The sequence below is a fragment of the Lacerta agilis genome, chromosome 13 (genome assembly GCF_009819535.1).
Source record: "Lacerta agilis isolate rLacAgi1 chromosome 13, rLacAgi1.pri, whole genome shotgun sequence".
Classification (NCBI taxonomy): domain Eukaryota; kingdom Metazoa; phylum Chordata; class Lepidosauria; order Squamata; family Lacertidae; genus Lacerta; species Lacerta agilis.
The window spans coordinates 2,913,679-2,920,146 of record NC_046324.1 but is presented as its reverse complement, the minus strand read 5'-3'; the positions used below and the strand labels follow the sequence as shown (position 1 = coordinate 2,920,146).

Genomic DNA, 6,468 nt, shown 5'->3' with positions numbered 1-6,468 from the left:
ACAGTAAATAAAACCCAAGAAGTGTGTGGATACTCTTCATGAAACAAATGGAATTCCTTTGTTGATACGCAGTGCTCCCAGCCAAACAAAACAAAACAAAAAACTGCTGTCCTACAAAAGACACCTGACATCATTAGTGGCTTAAAATATCAATAGTGGTGCTTTTTTTTTAATCTAGAGGATAACCTTGTGTGTCCTTAAAGAATAAAAGAGAAAACTTAAAACCCCAAGGATGAGAGAGAGAGAGAGATGAAAGGATATGGAAGCCTTTTATTACAATATTTTGAATGTCTGTTAATATATTTACATAATTTAATGTCTGGTATAGAAAGTGGTAGATGATCTAAAACTCCTTCTGTAGCAAAGTTCCAGATGCCGCTGAATGTGTCTGTCCACTTTATCTGTATGCAATTCTCTGAGTGTCACCAGGCCTCATGCAGCCAACCCAGCACTATCCCTGCTCAAGAAAATATTGTTTAAAGAAAATTCTTAAGCCGTGGGAACAAAAAGTAAAGAAAGCTGCATTGGTCCATAAGACAAAAACATTCAGAATCCACAATTAGGCAATAGATGTACAAGAACAAGCAAAGCATCACTAAACCACCACCAAGCTTTGGACTTCTCCAGAACTCTTCATCATCTAGAGAGCCTGACCACTGTAGCCCATGTGTTGGTAAACCTTGAGGCTGGATTACTGCAATGTGCTCAGTTGATTGGAGCATGGTGCAGATAATGCCAAGGTTGGAGGTTTGATCCCTGTATATTCCTGCATTGCAGGGGGGTGGACTAGATCAGGGTTTCCCAAACTTGGGTCGCCACCTGTTTTTGGACTACAACTCCCATCATCCCTAGCAAGCAGGACCAGTGAACAGGAATGATGGAAACTGTAGTCCAAAAACAGTTGGAGACCCAGGTTTGGGAAACCCTGGGCACCATGATCCCCAGGGTCCTTTCCAGCTCTACAGTTCTATGTGGGGTTGCCCTTGGGCTTGTTTCAGAAGCTCCAGCTGGTGCAGAATGTGGCGGCCAGATTGCTGAACATCTGGTCAGCAGCATGCAACACCATTTTAAAGCATCTGTGCTGGCTGCAGGTTCAAAGTCTTTGAATTAATTAGCAAAGCCCTGAACAACTTAGGTTCTGCATACCACACAGAGACCACCCGAACCTTTATATCAATCATTGAGATCAACTGCAGGAGCTGGTGATGCTCACTTGACAATCACAATAAACCAAGCCTTTGGTACCATCAATGCATCATGGTGCAATGTTCTACCCACAGAGATTCAGAAAGTGTTGTTTCAACTTCTAAACTCCTGCTGAAAACCTTTCTATTCAGTCAGGCCTAGGCACGCATCTTTCCACAACAGCTTGCTTATTTGTGATTTGAGCTTTTAAAAACTTTTTTTAATGGTATGGTTTTATGTTGAATTGTTGTAAACCACTTTGATATCCATTTTAATGAATAGCAGTATATAAATAATATTAAGCAAAGGAGGAGGAAGGGAGAGAGAGAGAGAGAAAGCAACAAAGTCTATCCTTAGTCAAAGTCTTAAGATAAAATGTGGAAGAAGACTAGTGGGGGCTGCAACAAAGTGTTGTGGTGTGAAGTGCTGCTGTTTAGCGTTCCAGTCATTCCCTCTTTCAGAATATTCCAATTCACCCTCTCCTGAAAAAGCCAGTCAGCATTTCATGTATAAAGTCACTGTTAAGGGATGAGGCTCAAGACTAATTGCTATGTGAGCTTCAGTTGTCTCATCTGAAGAGACAAAGGGCATTGATGATGATGATGATGATGATGATGTCAGTGACCATAACATTTCCCCAAAGCACAAGAAACTAGTCCAGTGTGAGGTTCCATATGCCCCTGAGTAGCAGGTGATGTATCCCAAATCCCTGCCTGTTTTCAAATGCAGGAGCACCTGTACTTCCTTCACCACATCTGTCGACTTCTCTTACATCTCAATTTTCTTCCTCTGTCAGCAGTTGGCAACCAGATGAGTGGGAGATGAATTGCATTCACCTCCCTCCCTCGTTGTTTTATGATGCCAGTTAGATGGAACAGCTCCAGCAGCCACACTCGATAAGCTAAAGGCCTCTAACGTCTGCAGTTCATTGAACCCATATGGATAAGAACAGCTGGAAAGATAGGTTTCCTACCTGAGGCCAATGTTTGTGTTGCCAACCGCGACTCCAGTGAGCTGACCCTTGTATAATTCATTGCAGTTGAGGAAATGTTGCTCACTCTGTTCTGTTTTGTGATGAATGGCATTACTTAAAACTGATCGTCTTTTAAAGCAGTGGTGACTTTTCACGGCTGACGGATGTGAACAGGCGGGTTAGACAATAAATATTGCCATGTTCCAAAGAAAGAGCTGCCATTTCCCACTGGATTGTTGAGTTGTGGCGGACACAGGGCTGGAACAGATGACAAAGGCTTTGATTTTAAATGAGTCACACCTCTGTGTGGATTTTGACTTGCCACATCATGGCCTTCTTCATCACCCCTGATTATTTGTTTTATTTACACCCCACCCTCCCTCCACAATGGAACTGACAGTGGCACACTGTCCCCACCCCTGCTTCTCAGAGGGTCTTCCGCCCAGGTACCAACCAGACTCAGATCTATTTGAGCTGGACCAGGGGAGGCGAACCTGTGGCCCTCCAGGTGTTGCTGGACCACAACTCCAATCACCCCAGCCATTGGCCATATGACCACCCCAAACCCACCACCTAATGAGATCTGGAGTCCATAGATTCTCCATTCCTAATGCAAACCTTGCCCTTGGATAACCCCTAAAATATGGGTTGTTATGAAACTAGAAGTGACACAGAGCATCTTCTCTGATGTCAAGGCAGGCAGAACGAAAGTCTTAGTCACCCATTTTATAGCTAAACTCTGGAATATACAATCACAGTACTGTATATTGTGATTGACACCATATTGGGCAGTTTTAAAATGGGGGTTAGCCTTATTCTACATGAGTTAGTTATCAGTGGGTCATGGCAGACCTGATGACTGTGCGCTATCTCTAGTATCCTGTGTGGTATGTATCCGGGCTCATCCACACTTCTGTTTCATCTGTGACTTCCAGGCATGGGTCCAAGAGGTTCTTCTTTTGTCCCATTGCTTTCCCTGGGAAAGCCAGCTGTTTACTCTTGATTTGGAAAAAAACAAGTGTCAATTGGGTTTTTTCCAGGTTGTTGTTTGTGGATTTCCCTGGAGAAAATGCTGGGACAAATTAAAAACCTCTTGGACCCATGCCTAAAAGTCACAGACTAAATGGAAGAAATTGTGGGACAATTGGAAATGTGGACGATCAGTTTTTGGGGAACAGGTGGGGAGAGGAGCAGTAATGCCTCGGTTGTGGGCTTTTTGTAGGCATCTGCTTGGTCACTGTGTGGGAACAGGATGCTGGACTGGATGGACCTTTGGTCTGATCCAGAAGCCAGCTCTTCTTATGTTCCCATGGACTATAGCATCTCCCAGGGAGAAGAGTGATTTAGGACTTATGCCAAAGTCTGGCCATTGGTCCATCTTGTTTAAGGTTGCACCTGGATGTCAGTTGCTGGAGATCATGAATTGGAAGAGTACCGTTGTATTCAGGTCCTGCTTGCAAGCTTCTGATAGGCATCTGGTTGATTACTATGTGAACAGGATGCTGGACAAGAAGGGCCTTTGTCCTGCTCCAGCTGTGCTCTTCTGATGTTCTCTGGTTCTACAGAGGAAGGCAAAAAGTCTAGGGCCTTTATTCAAGAAAAACAAACAAACCCCAAACAGAGCTAGACTGAAGAGAAAGAACATACAGAAGCTGATGGATTGGTTGACTACTATAATTTCTATCCCGCTGAGCTAAGCCTCTACTTCATTGCTTGGAAAACAGGAGGCATGTGGGCTGGTGACAAGGTCTGTTGAATACATGTAGGTGAAGTCAGCGCCAGTGGACACAATCCCAACCCCTTCTACACATCAGGCTGCTTAAAGGAAAGCCTCCTTTTGCTCAGCCAATGGCAGGGACTTCCCTATATGCTAATGCACCCAATCTGAGTGCAGATTTTGGCAGTCTCCTGGGTGCATATTCAGGGCTTTTGCACTGACTAAGCTTCATAAAGCAGCAGAAAGCCAGCAATAATCCAAGGAAATGAGGGATATGGGGTAGGCATTGATTTTGTGTCACAATAAGGTAGGTAGAAAAATCTCAGTGCTGAATAATGTTCCCAGGGCACTTTCCCTCCACGACCAGCTGAAGCGGAAGGGCACGATATATTTAATGATCTGTAGAACACGGCCTCCTCAAGGTCAATCATACATACTTAACCTTTAGGCTTTCCACATTGTCTTGCTTGTCCAGCTGGTTTATGGAGTGCATGTTAACTTGATTGGGGATTTAAGGCAGTGATGGTGATCTCTGAGACATTTTCTGTTGCCGTTGAGCAGAAATTTTGGAGAAATCCAATGTAGCAGCAGCCTAGGCTTCCCCCAAACCACTTGCAATAACAATTATTAAAATTGAATCGATGCTATTCACAGCTTTTTTTGGAAAACATTTTTTTTGGGGGGTGGCAAAGTTGAAAAAAGGTCCTTCCTTCCTTCCTTCCTTCCTTCCTTCCTTCCTTCCTTCCTTCCTTTTCCATCACTCCCAGTTGATCTCACTTAGCATCCATGACAGTATATTGTAGCTAAATCATTCTAATTGTAGCATTAGCTCTGTTTGGGCAGAATCGCAGGAAGAGGGATGTAGAAGCACCAGCACCAGAGAACAGTAGCACTGGAGAACCAGCTGTCTGAGGTGGGCAGGAATCATTCCACACCATCTTCTAAGAGTGAGTATTCACACAACCTACCGGTAAGTCCTTATTGGGGGGGGGGGGGTTGCTCTCACCAAAATTGCTAGTTTCTACCCAACCATAAAAACTGGAAAATATACAGTATAGCTCTAATGTTTTGTTTTTTTTTAACATTTTTAAGAGCTGGCCTAGTTTGAGAAATTTGTGGGGAGGGTGTGTTAATGAAATTAGGAAAAAGTTGTTCATTTTTAATCTCTCTGGTTAAGTTAGAATCTTATGGTGAATGTTAATAATAATTTTATGAGTTCACCCAAAATAGTGGAACCCCCCCCCTCCGCCCCAAATAGAGAACTTCACATTCATCTCTTCTGAATTTCACTTAATTGGGTTCAGGGCAGTATCCCACTCTATCAAGGTCGTTTTAGATTTTGTTCCTGCCTTCTGAAGTGCTAATTCTCCCTCCTAGTTTTGCGTCTTGACTCTTCAGAATGTTGAAGAGTACCAGGCAAACTACCCACCTATCCCTGATGGAACAAACCAAAGACCCATCTAGTCCAGCACCTTGTGACATACAGTGAACAGTCAGATGCCTCTGGGCAGCACTGGCGGAGGAAGAGGAGTGCGGGGGGAGCGTATCGCTCCTGGCAGCGTGATCCCGGTGGGGTGCCATTGCGACTGCCCCCCCTGTGGTGGGTGCCATGCCCCCAGGATGTGCACCACAGCCCCAGGACACGCGTCAGCCCCGCCCCTGCCTTCTCTCCACCCCCCGGTGCCGGAGCATGAAGCTCCGCCACTGCCTCTGGGAAGCCCACAAGTAGAGCTTGAAGGAAACAGCTCTCCTTTGTTCTGCAGCAACTGGTATTTTGTGGTAGACTGCCTCTGAACAAGGAGATACCATACAGTCCAACCAAGAAGCTGCTGAGAAGCCAAGTCAGAAGTAATGTGTTTTCTGACTTCTCCAAAGCTGGCCACTATCTATGGTTAGGTGGCCCAGGAAGTAATAAATTTGGATATGGGTTCCAGAACCAAAGACTTTGACCTCCCAAGACTATGGGTGGCAGCCCTACAAATCTTCTGGTTCTAGCTTTCAAGTACAGGCAGAAGGAGTAATGGGGAAGGTTTTAAGAAACATGATGAAAGGGTTCTCTCTGCTTGGAGTTGATTCTTTTAAAGTCTATCTCAGCCAGCTGCCTCCTGTAAATTGATTGCCTCCATAATTAAAAGTATAAATGTCCCCAACAAAATACATCCTATTATAAGAGTTTTCTCTCTCTCTCTTTTTTTTTAGGGAAAAAAAATAATTTATTCACATTCGATATGGTCTGTAAATGCCACCATTAGATGCTTTCCTCCAGCCTTTGATTAGCTATGGATTAATAAAACTTTTATACCTTCTTTGTCAGCCTCATTTTGAACTCCTGTTTTTGCATATGGCTTCTATTAAATAAATGAATTAGTGTCTAGAAATGTGTCATGCATATTACCTAGCAGCAGGCAGCGTAATACACTGGTCAGCTCCCTGGGAGCACGATAAATCTGAACAGGCTCACTAACCTGAACACGCGGACCCATTAAGAGCTCCATGATTTACTGGAGCAGCATTTGTGCTTAACAATGGAATTTTAGCTAATTCAAAACAATGTAAATCATCTCCAATTACAGTATTTGAATATTCACGGGAG

At 44.0% G+C, this 6,468-nt stretch overlaps 1 long non-coding RNA gene across 1 annotated transcript; it reads left to right on the top strand.

Annotated features, from left to right (window-relative positions):
• Positions 1-4,765: 4,765 nt before the first annotated feature.
• On the top strand, positions 4,766-6,181 carry LOC117057204. Its single transcript, XR_004427804.1, has 2 exons — positions 4,766-4,822; positions 6,075-6,181. It is a non-coding gene; the product is annotated as an uncharacterized LOC117057204 (long non-coding RNA).
• Positions 6,182-6,468: the final 287 nt, after the last annotated feature.